General features: G+C 45.0%; 1 protein-coding gene across 1 annotated transcript in view; it reads left to right on the top strand.

The window, feature by feature from the left end:
• The window catches only part of LOC146801661 (galactosylgalactosylxylosylprotein 3-beta-glucuronosyltransferase 1-like), a 470,216-nt gene that overhangs the window by 308,899 nt on the left and 141,175 nt on the right, over positions 1-20,142 (top strand). The window lies entirely within an intron of this gene.

Here is a 20,142-nt window from a genome sequence, read left to right as displayed (position 1 = left end):
TGTTCACTGAGCTCATTTGCCATTACCACGATAGCCACGCTTTGCATGCCTCCTCCATGCACCCCAGCCCCTTCTGCTTATCGCATCTGTGAGGAGCACCACCTGCTACATACAGCCTGTGCCTCATCCTGGCACAACCCTTTGCTTTCTTGACACAGGTCGTTGGCCAGCGTGTTGCCCTACCTGGTGCTGTGGTACACCACTTTGTCTCAACATCATTTTATTTTAAATCAACTGTTGTATTTTGTGTATGATTTTATGACAGTGATTTACTGCCACACCTGCCCCCTCCTCTAAAATCTCTTTAGGTTCGAGTGCACGAGGATGAGTTGCCACCAGCTCCCCTCGAATGACGGGCAAGCCCTGATTTTCTGTCATGATTATCATACCTGTTTGCACGTAGCCATCGTTTTCAAATTCTAGAGTGTATTCTTGTGGCACTTTTAGTAAGGAGTGTAATTGTGTTTTGTTTAATGCATGTCAGTAAACGCAGTTTTTGATTTATAGGAACACCGATGAACACCAGCTAACAACGACTGACGAAGATTCCGCCAGTCGTTTCATCCTCTGAGCACCAACCTGAATTTGGTCTGGTGTCACTTTTCCTCACTTCATTCATTGGGTCCTGAAGAAAGCCACGCAGCTGTACGGAGGGCACTATGGCTGAAACATGTTGACCCAATGCTAGGTTGAATTCGCTGGGCATGGTTTTGTAATTAGTTTTAACACTGACCTCTGGGTGTTCAAGTAAAATTGTTTATCAACACACCAGGTAGTTAGTTTTATCATCACTAACACTTTCTTTCTTACACTCTCCCTCCACACCCGGCTCATCACAAGATTTAGTATACCTCTTGTTACATACAATTAAAACATCTCTGAGCTCCTCCCTCTCAGTGAGGGGGTTGTAGCCCGCACTGCGACCAGGCTCGCAGTGTGAGGATTTACCCTATGATAAAGAATGTCACGCACGGGTGAGTGAGGGAATACCTCCTTTGTTTTGACCCAGGGTGGCCTTTTCATGTAATACTGGCCCAGGCTGTGAAGCAAAGGTCTTCACAACAGCGGAGTCAACTGGGAGATGCGCGTGGGCCAGATCCCAGACCAGGCTGGAACACATAGTGGTGTGCTCCAATGGTACACAAGGCCATGTCAGCAACAAATCTGCTCCATCTGGATAGAGGAAGTGGCCCAGGATATGACACGTGCAGCACAGACAAGGGCCCACCATGATTTTCTCCCATATGTTGCACAGTGAGTACTGAGGAGGTGTGACACCAGATGGAAGTCCCAACAGGACCCTCTGTGGAGACCCTGCTAGAGGCTTGTGTTATCGAACTCTTTCACATGAATTCCAGCCACTAAATTTTCCTGGCACACGCCACAGAGGGTGTTGGTTAAATTTTTATACATGATGTGCTTTTGTTATTGTATGCTTCTGATTACGCTGGGGTCTAAGTGTGGTTAAGGTAGTATATGATCATTTCTATTCTCCTCAACAGGACGACATAAGGTGGACAGCTTAAAGAAGTAGGCTCCAGGGGTCATTAGGCCAGGGCGGTGTTGCGGGTTTGCATTTCCCCTGCACTTGCCGCAGAGCACAGGTCTCTAGCATAGCATTTTAGTTGCTTCTTCTTTCGATCTTTAACTTGATCACAAGCATGACATTGGGTGGGGGGGCAGGACCTGCACGTTTATGTGCCACTGTTTATAAGGCGGGACAGGGTAGCAGTACTGCCCATGAGGTGGGGGTAGTTCAGGGTTGGGGAAGTTCTGTTTTTGTTCTATTATTATGGGGTAAGTGACAGCTTATGTGTATGGCTGTTGGAGGATGTGGCATGGCAGTGCCCATTTCATCGCCCGGACCTCGGGCGGATCTTAACTAAGTGTTGGGATGGCTGAGATGACATTTAAATTCCTGACGTGGAATGTCAGGGGATTGGCCCAACTAGGGAAACGTCATCGAGTGCATACATACCTCAAGCGATATCATGTTTCGGTTGCCTTTTTGCAAAGAGATGCATATGTGGGGGACTGTGTCCCCAGTTTATGTAAACACTGGGGGGTACAACTATAAGCTACCTCATATTCAGGTTTCACGCGTGGTGCGGGGCCTGATTTGGGTGGCGCCAGGGGTACCGTTTCAACATAGAGGGCACATGCTGGATCCAGAGGGCCGATTTGTGGTTCTGGACGGACGGGATGTCTGACTTGTAAATGTATACGCTCCTAATATTGACTGTCCACTTTTCTTTACTGAGGTGGTGACGGCTGCAGCCCCATTTCTTACTACTGACATGATGTTAGCTGGTGATTGCAACTGTGTGCTAGACGCGCCATTAGGCCGTGAACCTCCAAAGGCTCATACGAAACCCCATATGCCCGCCCAGCTACAGGCGTTGATGCAGAACATTGGCCTACTTGATAAGTGGAGGGAAAGGCACTCAAGCTCTAGAATATTCTCTTGCGAGTACTTATAGCAGACTAGATTATTGTTTCCTGACTTCAGTGCCTTACAGACCCGAGAAACGACATATTAGGCAAGATACATTTCTGACCACTCCTGACTGTTAATATTTCTTGTAATGGGACAAATACGGTCTCAGGTGATATTTTTTACCCCTTCTATTTCTGCCTCTTGACTGTGGGGTACGTCAGGGCTCGACCTTGAGTCCTACCCTTTTTAATGTCTATCTGGAGCCTTTAGAAAACCGTGTGGAATCTTGGGGTTTGAATGTGATATCCTATGCGGATGATACCCAGCTCTTCCCGTCCTTCCTGGACAATGAGGCGGAGGCCTTCAACTCTTTTAAGCAGTGTCTGAAACCTGTCTGTGAGAGGATGAGTGACAACTGCCTTAAATTGAATTCTGAAAAAACTGAAATCCTCTTTTTTTTTGGCACAAGTCAGTATCCAGACTCCCATAACTGGACGCCTTCGGAGTTAGGTGTTGCCCCTTCCCCATCTTCATGTTATGTTATGTTAAATCCTTTTATAACGCGCAATAGCTACTCAAAAAGAGTGTCCCAGCGCGAACCATGAGGAGAGTCAACAAAAGTGAGTGACTACGGAAACAGATGTGTTCATGTGCGATGAACTTATGCTTCAAATTTGATGCTAACCTGTCTTTTGAACCACAGGTTAAAAGGGTATCTGCTAGCTGCTTTGCAACTATGCATTCTCTCAGGAGGAGGCTACCTCTGGTACCGGAACCTGCCCGGAAAACCATTTTCCATTCTTTTAATCACTTCAAAGTTAGATTATGTGAAGAGTTTATATCAGGGTCTGCCATACTACCTGCTGCATCGGCTGCAGATCACACAAAATGCGGAAGCTCGTTTATTCTGAAATTTCTGGCATGACTGGCAGTCTGTGCCTACAGTTCCTTTGATACCTTACTGCTAGAGCTGCAACGCTTCCTCTGAAGGAGCTGCGTGCTTTATAAATCCTATTGTATTGTATTTAGTAGAAACATTATCGCATATTTGTGTCCATGCCAATGAAGCTTGTGTATTTCTCACATAGTTCCATGCAGACAAGTCAAATGATTCCAGCTACTTAAAAAAATTCTATCTATGGGTGTCACTACGATGGCGGTTCCACCACCATCTTAAAGCACTTTTCCGCCAGCCAAATTACAAAGGCGGGCGGTGTGCTGGTGGATGCAAAGTCCATCCGCCATGGGGCCGCCACAGGCAATCGTAACGATTGCCTGGAGGACCCACCCTGTATCAACAATATGGTGGCGGTGCCCAGCAGGCACCGTCCGCCATATTACGATGCTGCCTCCCCACCAGCCGGTGTATGGCGGTGTAACCGCCTTTCACAGGTTGGCAGGGATTGCATTTGGGGGCCTGTAGCGGGCCTCTCTTGTGTTGGGGCTGGTGGGTGTGCCTGCGACATTTCCCTGCACCAGGTGGCAGGCAACGTGTGGTGCCTGCCACGTAGTGCAGGGAAATCCAAACAGTGCACTTAGGACATTGCGGCAGGCGCTGCAGCCTGCAGCACCTGCCGCAATGTCAGAGATACATGATGCGACCGCCACTGTGGCGGTCGCCTCATAATCTCAATGGCAGGACGTCCGCATTACTGGTGGACGGTCCCAAACCCCAACACGATGCCATCGTAATGACCCCCTATGTTATTTAAAATATTTTTGTTTCTTTCTTTCAGCTCATCAAGGATACATTGTACCCCTTCGATTACCTGACTTTCCAGTTTATAATGCACACTATTTTGATTAACTAGTAAGCATATGTGAGTGGTCAAAGCATAAAAGCGAGCTAGGCATCCCTTTGGTATTTTTATTTCAGAATTCCTTCCGAAGAAGGGAAATGAGACAGTGAAGTGGTCCTCACTGCCTTTGTGTCCCGGGCTCTTTATGGAGAATGCGAAGAAAACTGAAAGAGTTAATTCCTTGTTGGACAAGTTGTAATGCGTGGTTCTTTGTTTTATTTTGTATGCGTTAGGAAAGCTAGTTCTCGTCAACATCATGCGATTTTTAAAAAACTTTGGCATCTTAGCTCTTGTAAATAAATTATCTCGCAAAAACTTATCTCAAGAGGTACATTTCACAATCAGATGAAGTTTTGCAAAGGATGCACATTTTGCAACTTGCGAAATTTGTCACCTTCACAAAACTTCTTGGGCAAAATGATAATTTCACCCCCCCCTACCATGAGCTCCTGGAAGAAATGCCGCTCTTCACTGGAGAGGAGGGGAAATGTGCAGTCAGCAGAAATCTATGGACTTTTGTCACATCAGGTTTAAATCCAAAATATTTTATCAATTCATAGAGCGAAATATATTTCCTTGAAAGGCAGGCTAAGCCCAAGCAAGAAGAAGCTTGTTTTTCCACAGTTTGTCTGTGCCTCTTCAACTTAGCTACAAAGAAAAGTAGCACTGCAGAGTGTACAGAATAGACAGGCAGGATGGAACTGGACACACCTGGGAAGAAAAGGAGTGGGGGGAGCATGAAGCAGAGGGGACTTCAGGGATGGGGTAGGTGGGAGAAAGACTTGTATGAAACAGAAACTTGCCCACCCACTGAGTTAGGCTGTAGGTTACTGCATATAATGATTCCTTCCGCCGATTTTGCAACACATCCCTACGACCCTTTAATGGCTGCTGCCTGCCTGCGATTGGATCAGATAACACACTCTTCTGGGAATGTGCTGTGAACTGCTTTTAGCTGCAAACAATTACAGGCTTTTATAAAAAGCAGCTTTCTTTCATGCCACTTGACAATTAGGGTTTTATTTTGTGCTTCTGAAAGCTTCCTATAACTAGAGTTTGAAAAAGAGAGACAGAAAAAATGGTGCAGTCTTCGAAAGCAACCATCAGAATATTTTTCTTCTTGAGATTTTAGGAATTGAAAGACACATTTCACACATTTGCAGGTGCTGCTGGAGTTACTAGGAAGATTAAGGCTGGCCACAGCAATCAAAGCTCATTCACCTATGACATGGAATGTATGCAGGGCTTTAAGTGGGATGAAAAGTAAGGGGTGTCTCAAAGGGGCGTGGCCAATGTAATTAAGGGCGTGGCTTAAAAAAAGTAAGCTAAACATCTCTGCTTAGCATATTGTGCTTCCTGACCTGTATTCTGCTGTTTCTGTCATTGCATCCAGATATATGATACAACAAGTAACATCATATCTACAAGTCACGACTATTGGCTTTGTCAGTGGTTGTAAGTTGCATAAGATAAATAAGCAGCAACTGTGGCTTGTATATAATATTGAAAAAGGTTCCACTTAAAGCCCTGGTGACACCACAATGTTGCTGCTCTTGAGTTTCAAAAAGAGAAGGGAAATCCAGAGAGAAAATGGCTCTCTTTAAAGCATGGATACTCACAAACTTTCTCTCAGGGGCCAAATTTACAGTGTGGTTTGTGGCCGAGGGCCGCACCAGTGGGGGCGGGGTCAGAGGGGGAGGGGTGGGGCTAAAAAAAAAAAAAATTTGACCATGAGGTTGAACACAGGTCCCTGCAGCAGATGCCTTTGTCCACTGAGCCACCAGACCCGGCATACACACATCTCTCTCTCTCTCTCCCTCTCCCCCTCCCTCCCCCTCTCCCTCCCTCTCTCCCCATCCCACTCTCTCTCTCTCCCTCCCTCTCTCTCCCTCCCTCTCCCTCCCTCTCCCTCTCCCTCCCTCCCTCTCCCTCTCTCTCTCCCCCTGTCTCTCTCACCCTGTCTCTCTGTCTGTCTCTCACCCTGTCTCTCTCCCGCTGTCTCTCTCCCTCCGTTGCCCTCCCTCCGTCGGCCTCCCTCCGTTGCCCTCCTCCCTCTGTCTCCCTCCTCCCTCTGTCTTCCTCCCCCCTCTGTCTCCCCCTCTGTCTCCCCCTCTGTCGCCCTCCCTCTGTCGCCCTCCCTCTGTCGCCCTCCTCCCTCTGTCGCCCTCCCTGTCTCCCTCCCTCACCCTCCCTCTGTCTCCCTCCCTCTGTCTCCCTCCCTCTGTCTCCCTCCCTCCGTCTCCCTCCCTCCCTGTATCTCCCTCCCTCTGTCTCTGTCTCTCTCCCTCCATCTGCCTCCCTCTCCCTCCATCTCCCTCCCTCCGTCTCCCTCCCTGTCTCCGTCTCCCTCCCTGTCTCCGTCTCCCTCCCTGTCTCCGTCTCCCTCCCTCTGTCTCCCTCCCTGTCTCTCTCCCTCCCTCTGTCTCCCTCCATCTCCCTCTGTCTCTCTCCCTCTGTCTCTCTCCCTCTGTCTCCCTCTCCCTCTGTCTCCCTCTCCCTCTGTCCCCCTCTCCCTCTGTCTCCCTCTTCCCCTATTCTTCCTCTCCCTTTGTCTCCCTCCCTTCCTCCGTCTCCCTCCATCTCCCTCCCTCCCTGTCTCCCTCCGTCTCCCTTCCACCCTGTCTCCCTCCGTCTCCCTCCCTCCCTGTCTCCCTCCGTCTCCCTCCCTCCTTCCGTCTCCCTCCTTCCCTCTCCATCCCTCTGTCTCCCTCCGTCTCCCTCCCTCCCTCTGTCTCCCTCCATCTCCCTCCCTCTGTCTCCCTCCCTCCCTCTGTCTCCCTCCCTCCGTCTCTCTCTCTGTCTCCCTCCCTGTCTCTCTCCCTCCCTCTGTCTCCCTCCCTCTCCCTCTGTCTCTCTCCCTCTGTCTCCCTCCCTCTGTCTCCCTCCCTCCCTCCCTGTCACCCTCCGTCTCCCTCCCTGTCTCCCTCCCTCTCCCTCTGTCTCTCTCCCTCCATCTCCCTCCCTCTCCCTCTGTCTCTCTCCGTCTCCCTCCCTCTGTCTCCCTCCGTCTCCCTCCCTCCCTCCCTCCGTCTCTCTGTCTCCCTCCCTCTATCTCTCCCTGTCTCTCTCCCTCCTTCTGTCTCCCTCCCGCCGTCTCTCTCTCTGTCTTCCTCCTTCTGTCTCTCTCTCTGTCTCCCTCCCTCTATCTCTCCCTGTCTCTCTCCCTCCCTCTGTCTCCCTCCGTCTCCGTCTCCCTCCCTCTGTCTCCCTCTCTGCCTCCCTCTCTGCCTCCCTCTCTCTGTCTCTCTCTGTCTCCCTTCCTCTCCCTCCCTCTGCCTCCCTCCCTCTCCATCTGTCTTGCTCCCTCTGTCTCCCCCAGACTGCGCCTCTCTGTCTCCCTCTCTCTGTCACCCTCTGTCAACCCCTCCCTACCTCTCCCTCTGTCTCCCTCTCCCTCCCTCCGCCACCCTCTGTCATCTCACCCGTGTGTGTATCAGCCCTCAGCCCAGGCTGAGACAGCTTTCCAGCACGCGCACACAGCCGCACTGAGACAGCTTCCCAGCGCGCACACACAGCCGCACCCGAGTACTTCACAGGTCTTTAAAAGACCATTTACATGTTAATAAAGCTTTGTTGTATTTCACCTCTTAGGCCCCTGCATCTCCACTTTGACAATCACTGGAATCCCCCGGCCCCACAGAGCAGAGTCTCAGAGTCCGGGCTGCTGCACCTGGCAGTGTTTGCATTTTTTTTTTTTTTAAACACAGGTAGTATGTTCTAAGGTCCGCGGGCCACTAAGGAAGGCTTGCCGGGCCGTACTATGAGTAACCGTGCTTTAAAGGATTCCCCTTCCCCTACAACACTCGCCTGGCATGACGTCATGCCATAACTTCTCCACTAGTGAGAAGTAAGAAGTGTGAGCACGCGTACATTAATGTGTCTGCTGCTGTCACTGCAGTCTGGAGAAAAACTGACCATCTGTGCCAGGGCACAAAATGGAGTCGGATTGAGACCCGCTTCGTGGCCTCCTTAAACAAAAATTGCTGGTGCTCGGCACCGGTGAGACCCGGCCCACTTAAAGCCCTGAATGTATGTTTAGTAGCGCTATGTAGGTCAGAATCCACATGATCATTCCCTCTAATCTAGATCCGATTTCATGTCGTGATTTTCTGTGATGTTGTTGTTACAATGGTCACGTGCCCCATGATGTCATCAGTATGCTAATTAGCTAGTTGACACATGAAGATCCAACCTTTTCCTGGGTGCAGCATGTTGGTCCAGTAATGGGAGGGTGGGGGGTTGGCAGAGAGAGACTAAAGGAAGAGGGCAGAATGCGGAGTGAGGTGCTCCTCAGAATGTACAGCAGCCGGAAGGTTTATAAAGCTTCTTTTATTTATTCACCCTCTCTTTGCGGCGTACTCACATTTTTCATTTTACCTGGTTTCCTTCTCTAATCTCTCCCCTCGGTGTCTGGGCCTTTAGTCCCCGCCCACAGACTGATAATGCTGTTAGCTGCATATTTGATGGATGCCTCCAATATGCCTCTTGTAGCAATTTTAACATTACATCTATCTACGGTTAATTACTTCCATCAATCTTTCCTTTTTCCCTTAACGCGCTCACAGTCTGTGCGTTCATTTTGGTTTGGAAAAAAATAAGGTAAAATGTGTGTTGTGCGCCTAAGAGGTTTTATATCTTCAAGCTGGGAGAGATCAGATCAGGAAACCTCAAGTGAGCGACCTTATCGAGACGGAGTAAGTGATAAATTGGTACTTGGTGTCGGGAAAGACAGTCTCAGTTGGGCTACCAATGACAACGTGCATAGATGATTCATTCTGAAGTAACTGAAATGCAGTGGCACCTCCATGCTGTACTTCAAGTCTGAAATCCATGACGCCACCAGTGTCGGCCATTTTGAGCCTTTGACTAAATGGCAAAATGCTGGAAACACACCACTACTACTCTGCTGGAGCCCTGAATGATCTCATACTTTATGTAAAAAGGGCCATGTAGGTAAAGGCCTCTTTTTGCGTGATCACCCCCATGGTTTGGTCTTATGCTGCTGCCTTTTTTACTCTGTGCACTGGGACTCTGCTAACCAGCACCAGTCCATGTGCCCTTACCTCTAAACATGTTGAAATTGGCTATACTTCTAATTGGCATATTTAACTTACATGTAGGATCGTAGTATATTGAACAAATGTACCCAGAGCTTGTAAGTTAAATGTCGCAAGTGGACTGCAGCACACATTATACCACCACTAGAGTGACAATGCAAAACATGACTGAAGGCCTGCTGCTGTACTCTAAGCTGTTTTAAACCTACACATTTGATGTACAAATAACCCCTTTTGACAGGACTATGCCCTTGTCTTAAACAATATTAATAAGTCACCCCCTAAGTAGACCTTAATGTCTGATAAGGCAGGGTGCATAGTATTTACAATAGGTGTTCTATTTGGTGTTGCCTTGCCCGGACCTGAGGACCTACTGCCTGCTCCCGATACTGCTGACCATTTTGCCGCACCTGGGGCCCTGACGCTGTGTGCATCCCCTGCCGCCGCTCCACACCATCGCGCGGCCACAGCCGGGGTAGACTACAGCTCCCAGGTTGCCTAGCGGCAAACTCCCGTTCCCTTCGCGCCCGGAGGCGCAGAAAAGGGAGAGGCTTCCTCCGCGTCGTGGGACGCGCACGGGACGCGCTGGACGAAGCCCGGACCAAGGGCGGGCCCGTTTAAGCCCGTTCAAGACCGGTCAATGACGGGATGGGCCACCCTCCTAACGTTTACACAGAGAAAAGGTTGTCGTGTTTTTTTATTTTTTTTATTTTTACAATTACTGAGGGTAACCTGTCTAAAGGACACCCTGTTGGAATATTTAAGCAGTTGGCATTAATAGACAGTTAAGTAATCATGATGGCTGCGTCTACAACGCCTAATAATAGTGGCTCTAATATTGCCCCACATGTTGGTGGATCGCTTATGGGTACTTTAGATAATTTCATTTTTCGGGTATCTACAGCATTGGCCAAAGACATCGAACTGACTGAAAAAAGGTTATCCTTAGACCCCCTTTGTGAAAAAAGGTCATCTATGGGAAGTATAGCTGGGGCTAGGTCCCCTGCATTGTACGAAGTCGACTTTGATGATACAATATGTTCTTTGGCTGAAGCTTCAAGTAGTCCTACTGTTTGTGCTGAAGTTCTTGCCGTGGCATTGGAACAACAACCAGCACCCATTTTAGGAAAAAAACACCACAGCACTTCTAAGAGTAATCTGACCTTGCCTACCATAAAAACAAGGTCAGCAAATATTGCAAAAAAGGGTGTGGGCTGTCAACTAAATGTAGATACGACAGAAAATAGTGGTTCTGGGACAAAAACCAGAACACTAATACAAGCTAAAAAAAAAATGATAAAGGAAAGAAAGTAAAAGTAAAAGAGCAACCCAACAAGGAAAATATTGCACCCAAAGTTAGTCACGATTCATCTTCTTTTGTAATTGAAGAAATATTGCCATTATCAACAGAGGAGTTGGGTACCTTGTTTTGGAAAAGACTTGAAACTGTCCTCAAGAAGTCTATCCATCCTATAAATGGAAGGCTAGATCGTATTGAATCTAGATTAGCATGCCTGGAACTCTCGATGGCATTAGCTCAGAAGACGATAGGAAACCGGAGTAATGACATAGCTGGAAAGCCGGCAATATCTCAATGTAAAAATGCTGGTGGCGTGGGTGTAACTATGAATGGTTCGCAAACTTGTAATAGTAGTTCTATAGAACATTCGACAGAAAATGTTAGACCTGTTAATCCACCAGTTAAGGGTTTAGACTCGAGTTAACTGGACCAGATATCAAAGGATAATAATGAGGCGATTACTAAACCAGCAACGAATGTTTGCCTATCACTATCTAAACAACGGGACCAAGTGATCATAAACTTGCCAACTATAGAACTTCCACCTGAATCGGCCCCCTATGTGGTTATATTGTCAGGGGTACCATCGTTAGTGGCGGGCAAAAAGGAGACTCACACAGAACTAAAAAATAAGTGCACATTTTGGCTTAATGCTAATAGGCCCCTACCTATACTTGTAGGGCAGAGATTCTGTCTGTGAGAAGGGTTAACTGGATAGGTAGAAACGTTAAGACAGTTGGGGGGATTGTGTTATCGTCAATTTTAGAGATAAACGATGTGTAGAACACATCTGTAATTGGCCACAAATAGAAATTAGATCCACAATCCAACCCTTGCCATTGACCTATTTCTATGCCCCAGTGCGGGACCAAATAGACAAGTGTCCTCATGGAACGATCATTCTAGTTACCCCGCCACAAGGAATCTAAGATTACTTAACAGGTTCTCAGTATTGTCAGGATTGGAAGAATGTGATTGACAGCAAACACAGGATGGGGGCAATGACATAAGTGTAATTAGTATACTAAGCGATAGTATCGCCGAAGGTGAGGGACAAATAAGTGAAGGTGTAGCTTTGGCAGGGGGAGTATTGAATCCTGGGGGAAAAAAAGGTGGTGACACTACCCTAGGTCCAAGTATTAATAGCCCCTCTCGACTTTGCGTTCTTAGCCCAAATTATCTATCGATTTTTCTGGAGAATCCAATATTACACTCTAGCACCATCTTAAAAGGGACCGTGCTACTAAAGGGCCCACAAACTATTACTGAGCATGTGATGCCACCGTCAAGCTTAACCCCAACTAGGAATTCACTAATAAAGGGCCCACAAACCTCAGCCTGCCTGATTTCGATGGTATTATGGAACCTGGCTGGCATCGGGACAAAAATTGTTTCCCCATGCTGGCTAGGCTTCATTAACAAATTTGATATTTGCCTCTTCCAAGAGTCCTGGTCTGTGGAACCTGTTTTTAACCCAGGATATTTGAATTATTATGTCCCTGCTGTGAGAGGGCACAGGGGACGACCAATGGGAGGACTGATAATCTGGGTTAAACAACACTTAAGTTGCAGTATTCAATCACTTCCAGTTAGACATTGTGATATTTTTGCTATTAGACTCAGTATTGGGGATGGCCTGAAAATTAATATCTTTAATGTGTATGTTAGAGGAATCCCTGGAGGGAAAAAATCTGAGGTGCTAATGGCATTAGAATCAATGATTGAATCAGAGCCAGTAGGGGTTTTTCCGATAGTTGCGGGTGATTTTAACACAACTTTCGAACCCCTAGGGTTGGAAAATGAAAATATGTTGGAAGAGGAAGATTCCAGATGGGGTGTCCCTGAACTTGAGGATAGGCCGATAGTCAAGTGGACCGAGGCTGCGCTCAACTTGAACGGATTTTGTCTAGCTAATCAACTAAGGGCTGCGAATGGATGGACTTTGTCTGACAGAAAGGGGGTGAAAACCTTTGATAATGGTGCAAGATCAAGTAACATTGACTATATACTTGTCCACTTGAAGCTTTGGCATACTTTGGTGGACATGGAGGTCAAGTCCCGTGTCGAGAGTGATCATAACCCCTTAGCAGCATCACTTAGGTTAGGCCAAGAAGGATTGATAAACTCTAGAGAAGAATTGACATCCCCTGAAATCATTTTAACAAATGATGAGCGCCATCTTAAGTGGTGCAAAGTGGCTAATCAACCAGATGCACTTGTCGCCATCAAAGACTTAATAGTAAAGTCCCTAGAAAAAATTTGAACTGGCGCCAGCAACGAAGAAAAGTATAGTTCCATAGAGGATGAACATAAAGAATTGTTTCTTAATCTTAAAACCCACTTTTGTAAGCTATGTACCACCAAACCAAAAACTATAAAAAAAATTGAGAAGTGGTATAATAAAACACGTAGGGAGGCTCGTGTTGCACTGAGCATAGCCCTAAAGACTAGGAATCCTGTGATAATAAAAACGGCACACATCAACTATAGGAAAAAGATTCATGAGGCAAAAAGAGAGTGGGACGACCAATTGTGGCAGGACCTTAAAGCTGCTTGTAAAAGTAAGAACCAGGCATTGTTTTGGAATACTTATAAATGGGAAGGAGGAGGTCACGCTGTAACTCCGCAAAATAATGTGCCCATAAATTCTTGGGTTGAATATTTTAAGCCCCAGTTTGCCTGTATAGAAGGAAACTTAAGGGAGATAGTCCCAGGTTTTAAACTGTATGAAGGAACCGTTTTTAGTTTGGGGGATGTGGATAGTGCCTTGAACTCTGTGACTAAGGGGCGAGCTCCAGGGATAGATGCTATACCCGCGGACCTATATCTTAGTGATAGAGAGAGATGGAGACAGTATATGTACTATCTCTCTAATGCCATTGCCCAGGGGATGGTTATTCCTAACACTTGGAAAGGCGCCGAAATTGTGCCTGTTTATAAAAAAGGGGATAAGGCCCTTGCGGCTAATTATAGGCCTATTAGCCTGATCGATTCGTTACAGAAAATAGTGGGACGACTGGTTCTGGGAAAGATACAGGCTTGGATGGATGAGGGGGATACCCTGAGCCCATTGCAAGCAGGCTTCCGACCTAGAACCAGTACGATAGATCAGGTTTTTAGATTGGTTGTCCTATATTGGCGTACAGTTGTCTTGGACAAAGGGGTATTATACGCAGTTTTCGTCGACCTTAGGGCGGCGTTTGATCTTGTCCCACGAGGGAAGCTTTGGAAAGTACTGGAGGAATTGGGCATGTCCTTGGAGTTGGTTACTCTGATTGCTCGCTTACATGAGGATACCTATGCCAGAGTGAGATGGGGCAAGCCGGGTGAGGTTACAGATGTATTCCCGGTTAAGAGGGGAGTGAGGCAGGGGTGCGTTATGGCACCAATCCTGTTCTCACTCTTCATAAATGGGGTGGCAAAATATCTTTCCCTGGTCCCAACTGATGCCCCCATGATCGCTGGAGAGCGTGTTCCGATCCTTATGTTCGCGGATGATACACTAATAATTTCGAAGACTCCAAGTGGTCTCCAAAGAGCACTCCAGCGTTTTACTGACTTTTGTGATATGCGTGGTTTAGAAATAAACTGCACAAAAACAAAATGTATGGTCTTTACCGAACCCAAATGTCATAAGTCAGTAAAACGGTTTAAGGGAAGATTATATATGAACAATAATCCTCTAGAACAGGTTGAAGCTTTTATGTATCTTGGGGTTAATTTACAGAACGATATGTGTTGGAATGCCCAGTTAGAAATGATGATATTAAGGCATAAACAACAGGCAGGCATTTTACTTAAAAGATATAAGTCATCTTTTACAAAACCGATTAGGCCATTACTTGAGATCTATGGGATGAAAGTTTTAGGTTCTGTCCTATACGGTGCAGAACTGTGGGGGTTTACAAAAATTAAGCAGTTGACGGTATTAGAAAATGAGTTCCTGAGGAAAGCTACGTATGTACCTCGTAGTACCCCTTTAATTCCCCTGTTTTGGGAACTTGGTAAAAGATCAGTGCAAGATCTAGCCATGCTACGTCCAATATTATATTGGCGCAGACTTTGGATAACTGAGGAACTACATCATTATGCCAAGGGACTTAAGGACCTTATAGAGAAGGACCACTTTCATAAAATTAGTTGGTTAAACTCAATAAGGATCCTTCTAGGGAAAATGGGATTGATGGACTTATGGAACGATCCCGTAAACGCTGTCTTTCCCTCTAAAATAGAAATGAAGAGGATATATTGGGAGATGATTACTTCTGAAAAATGCGCTGCTAATGTTTCTTCCCACCTCACAGGGCGCTTCCTCCAATTTAAGCCCCTTCCTGCATTAGAACCGTATTGGGATGCAATCGAAAAACCAATGGATCGTAAGCTATACTTCCAATTTAGGGTAGGTTGTTTACCAATAAGGTCATTTACCTCAAGGTGGGCAGGATCTGGTGATGACAAATGCCCGAAATGTAAGGACGAGATAGAATGTATGAGTCATTTTTTGTTCTTTTGTCCTTTATATGTTGCCCCAAGAAACAAATGGATAAAACCTACCTGTCGCATAATCGGATTTCAGAAACATGAGGAGGCATTGAGAATACTGTGTACAGACCCTAGCCTCTTAATAGCAATATCCATGGCAAAATTTTTAAAATGGGCATGGCTTATTCGATCAAAGGAAGTCGATCAGTTAGATAAGAGTTGTATAGGAGTAGTCTGTAATGAAATAAGTGAATCAAGGTGATTTATCCCCTATAATTTATTTTTAAAAGAATTTCGACATAAAATTGTATGCAGTTTAATTAATTTTTAAATGTAGTGATAATTATTTTATTATTTATATAATTGTTTTTTATTGTATAATGTATCTGTATATATGTGATGCTTTTATGACTCATTTGTCGAATAAAGTTTATTGAACTGAACTGAACTGACATGTAAGGTTTAATGTACAACATGTCCTTACAGTGACAAGGCCCCAAATGTTATTCTCACTATAGAAGGACTAGCTGATCCATAAGAAAGCATATTCAAATTAAATAATGTCATCCCCACTGCAAAGTTAATTATTGAACTTTTAAAAACATTTATTTCAAGCCCAATTCATTGGTAAAGTCAGGTCTCCACTAAATAGTTTGCAAAAGTTACTTTTAAAAAGTCAACTTTTGCCTGCTAAAGCCTTTAGAAGTCTATTTGCATGAGCCTCAAACAGTCACTCAGGAGCTAAATAGCCGCTTTGATGAGATGTGAACTTGCTTGCAGAGACAAAGGCATTGGGTGTTGGGAGGCATTCTGTTCCTCTGGCAGGAAGAACATCTGGGCAGTGCCCAGGAACTTAATTAACTTTAAAGAGGCCTATCATGTCACTATGGGACTGTTTGTAGTAGGACACACAGGAATTGCTGCAGCAGTTGATAGGATTACATCTAGGAACACTTTCCCTATTAGTTAGGCAGGGGCCAGGAGTCACCCCCACTCACAGGCTAGTGCCAGGCATAAATGTGGCACTTCAGGGCACCCTCTTTAGAACACTACTGGACCTGTGGCAGACAGAAGGACTGCACCTGCTGTTGAGATCCGTGAGTAGGCTTGAAAAATTGTACCTGCTTCCACTTGTCCCCAGGACAAAGAGGTGGACTCCAACAGTCAGTAGGCTGACCTCCTGTTAAGCTAGAGGGACACAATAAGCTGCTAGAAGCCCCTTTCCAGAACAGTCCAGCTGACCAGTATGAACTGGACCTGTGGCTCCTTCTGGAGCGAGTCTTGATCCCAAGTGCTGTTCCTGAGGGCCTGGGACTCTTGGCTGTGTCAAAGTGTACTCCTTTCAGCATCCATATAAACCTAGGACTTAAAAGCCTTTTGCCAACGTTTTGTTCTGAGAACAAGCTTAGGACAGCACCAACCTGCCAAGCCAATCCTCGAAAGGTCCACTGCTACTCTTTCTGTTTGTTTACTGTAATTTTGGAGCTGGAACCCATCAATGTTGAACTAACTACAGCCACCACCTGTAGTCTTGTGCCTCTGTGGAACCCCTAACACCATCAAATATGCAAATATCGAAAGCTCTCTCAGGTGAAGTCACTGAAGGTATTTGTTTGACATCGAAAGCCCCCATGGAGTGGAATCTGAACTGTCCTCACTCTAAACTCTTCCAATCTAAACCAATGGCCTCATCGAGTCCAAGGTGGCAGAATCCGTGGACGCGAGCTTTCATTCACAACGCGGAAGACTTTCGGCTCCCAAAACCTTTTCTAAGTACGAAAGTAAAACGTTCGACTAGGACAAACCTGGTCCCTGTATCTGCTCCAGGCTCTTTCACGGTTAGCCTTACGTTTTGCCTATGCCGTAAAAGAACGATGGTTCGGGTGTGGCCAAAAGGTCCAATAATAAAGTGATCCTAAGGAGAGCACTAATGGTTAGAGAGTTGAAGATTAATTTTTTAAAAGAGCAAAAAAATTAATAATGTATATAGGGACATAAGTCAGTTCATGTGAAACATTTATTTCTACAACAATAGAATTCAGGTGCTCACACAATATGTGAAAGAGGCGTGACGTGCAGAGTGATGGTGAAGTTTAAAATAACGGCATCGCATTGACAACAATAGTTTAAAACTCCTCAAGCAACTTTATAGAATAGGAAGAGTTTTGTTGTAAAGGGTCAACAGCGTTTTGATCTCAACTGTTCGAGATCATCATCAGGACATATAACGGGTGAGCAAGCTGAATTGATGCAATTATTCGTAGCACAAGGAAGAGCAATTGAGGGCTTCAGAAAACAGCTGATGGTAGACGAGTTCACCCAGATTAATTCGCTGAAGGTACGAGCGTGAGAATATCACGTGTGTGTAAACTTGAAAGGCAGGGTCAGCTGTATAAATTGCGCTTAATGATTTGCTGCCAATAAGTTTAGTTAAAGTCACTCCCAGTTCATATTTGGAAAGTCTTGGGAGAGGAGCTCAGCGCGTCATGCTGCTTGGGCTGTTCACTAAACGTGAACAGCCCAAGCAGCATGACGCGCTTTTAGTTTCACACTATTGTTGTCAATGCGATGCCGTTATTTTAAACTTCACCATCACTCTGCACGTCACGCCTCTTTCACTTATTTTGTGAGCACCTGGATTCTATTGTTGTGGAAATAAATGTTTCACATGAACTGACTTATGTCCCTATGAACATTATTCATTTTTTTGCTCCTTTAAAATAATTAATCTTCAACTCTCTAACCATAAGTGCTCTCCTTAGGATCACTTTATTATTGGACCTTTTGGCCACACCCGAACCATTGTTTTTTTACCGCATATTTCACCCCAGGTTCAAGTAGTGGGGTACCCTTGTTTTTCTTAAAACTTACCTTTTGCCTAGGCACCAGTTAAACACAGCCAGATGACTGCGGTTGGCACTTAGCACTTGTTTTCTGCTCTATTTTGAACATTAAACTGAAAAGATTTACATATCTGGATTCCCTTATTGGACCTTTGGTTGCTTTTTATGTTATTTTGTTCATTAACGTATTCTGTATTTTTATATATTGCAATGCGATTTTGATAGTGTTGTGTTCGAACTGTTTTAGTGCTTTTAAATGCTGTACACATTTTCTTAAGTTAAGCTTGTCTGCTCTGTGCCATTATTATCAGGGTTGAGCTAAGATACAAGTGAGTTAAACCTTTACTTTACCTAACAAGATTAGTGACATTATTACTTGTGGTGGACTAATACCCCCCCACCAACTAATAATTCACTTTCTCACAGGCCCTTTACCAAGTGATAGCTAAAACCAAGTACAAAATGGGCATTGGTAGGAATACAACAGATACCACTTTGGAGCCTGCATATGAACCAACTAAGAAAATATTACATACTGTTGCAAATGGGATTAGCACTGGGCTCAACGACCCTCTGAAAGATGAAAAACAGTCATGTTTTCAGAATGACAAACAGTGATTTAAGTAATCTACACTCAAATAACGAATATCTAAATTTTTAGAGCATATATCTATTGTAGACTTCGTGAAAACCCCACTGGATGTTACTAATGGGTGGTGGATGAATTCAGGCTTGTTATGGACTAATTTATTTCAGATATACACACAGGGCATCCAATACCCTACCTAGGATGCAAATGTTGGATATAGACAGACATATTTGTTGCAATACATGTGACATAGGATAAAAATATGACAGTCGTAAAATACTCAGGGACACTGCAAGTGATACGATCAGAGCGAGTCCTGAATTTCTAGACGGAACTGCCTAACTCCACATAAATGTACCATAACAATATATACACATCGTCAAGGTACGAAGACCAGGAGTTAGGAATAGTAAATCAGTACTTCCCTATATGCACTTATCTTTCAATATTATTTTCCCAGGTTAGTTTGACTATGATATTAGGGTATAATAATATTCCCTACTCAGTATTCCAGAGTACAACCGATTTGGTCTTGTGGCTTAGCTGCTTACATTCAGTAGAGTCCTGGTTTTTAATCCCCAATTGGTGCTTGCACATAAATTGACAGATTGGGGTTCGGGGGTATTACATCCACTAGGCAGACATTCTAAATATATGTCGTTATAAAAGTACTGTTCCAGCTACATCTGCCAACCTCTCCCCCTACCCCATCACATGCAGTTTCAGATAGACCATTCCCCATACATACACACACACACGTTTTATGTTTAGCACCTACTGTTTGAGATGCTCCTGCTCTAATAGGAATTGTTCTACAAAACACGGATTCACTTTTTGGAGCTTGAATGGAGCTATTCAAAATGCATACGACCAAACAAGCATTGGCAAAGCCAATAGGTCTGGCATTGGCCACCAGCCTTCTGGCAATTCTTGTATGTTTTTTAATGGTTTTTGCAAAACGTTATTGTTTGGGAATATGCTGGGCCCTTATCAATCTAAAAATATCACTTGCGACAGGACAAAAAGTTTTTGGGGCCTCAAAAACTCACATTGCCATAGTACTCTCTGGCACTTGCAGGTAGCAACTTAAAAAGTCAATCAGCCTGGCACTGGCTGCAAGCCTCTTGCTATAAGAAAGAAAGGAAAAAAGATGGCTGACAAGAAAAAAAGCTGTCAAGAAAGAAAGAAGGCAATAAAAAGCCAAGCAAGAGGGAAATGAAAGAAAGAGAAGGAAAGAAAAGGAATGTGAAAAACAAGGAAAGAGAAGGAAAGCAAAAATAAAAGAAAAGACAGAAGGAAGGAAAGAACGAGAAGGAAAGAGAAATAAAGGAATAGAGAAGGGAAAAAGGAGAAGGAAAATGGAAGGAAAGAGAAAGAAGTAGAGAAGGTAAGAAAAAGAAAGAAATAGAGAAAGAAATAGGGAAAGAAAGAGAAAAATAAGGAATAAGGAATAAAAGAAGGCGAGAATAAAAAAAGGTGAAAAAGAAAGAGAGAGCGAGAAAAAAGAGAAATTATGAAAATGAAAGAGAAAAGGTAAGGAAAGGGGGAATAGAAAGAAAGAGAGAAAAGAATAAAAGAAATCAAGATTGAAAGAATGGAAAAGGCAAGAATGAAAGGGAAAAGATAAAGAAAGAA

The sequence above is a fragment of the Triturus cristatus genome, chromosome 8 (genome assembly GCF_964204655.1).
Source record: "Triturus cristatus chromosome 8, aTriCri1.1, whole genome shotgun sequence".
In the NCBI taxonomy this organism is placed as follows: domain Eukaryota; kingdom Metazoa; phylum Chordata; class Amphibia; order Caudata; family Salamandridae; genus Triturus; species Triturus cristatus.
Note: the sequence above shows the minus strand (reverse complement) of the source record. Positions and strands in the feature narration are given on the sequence as shown.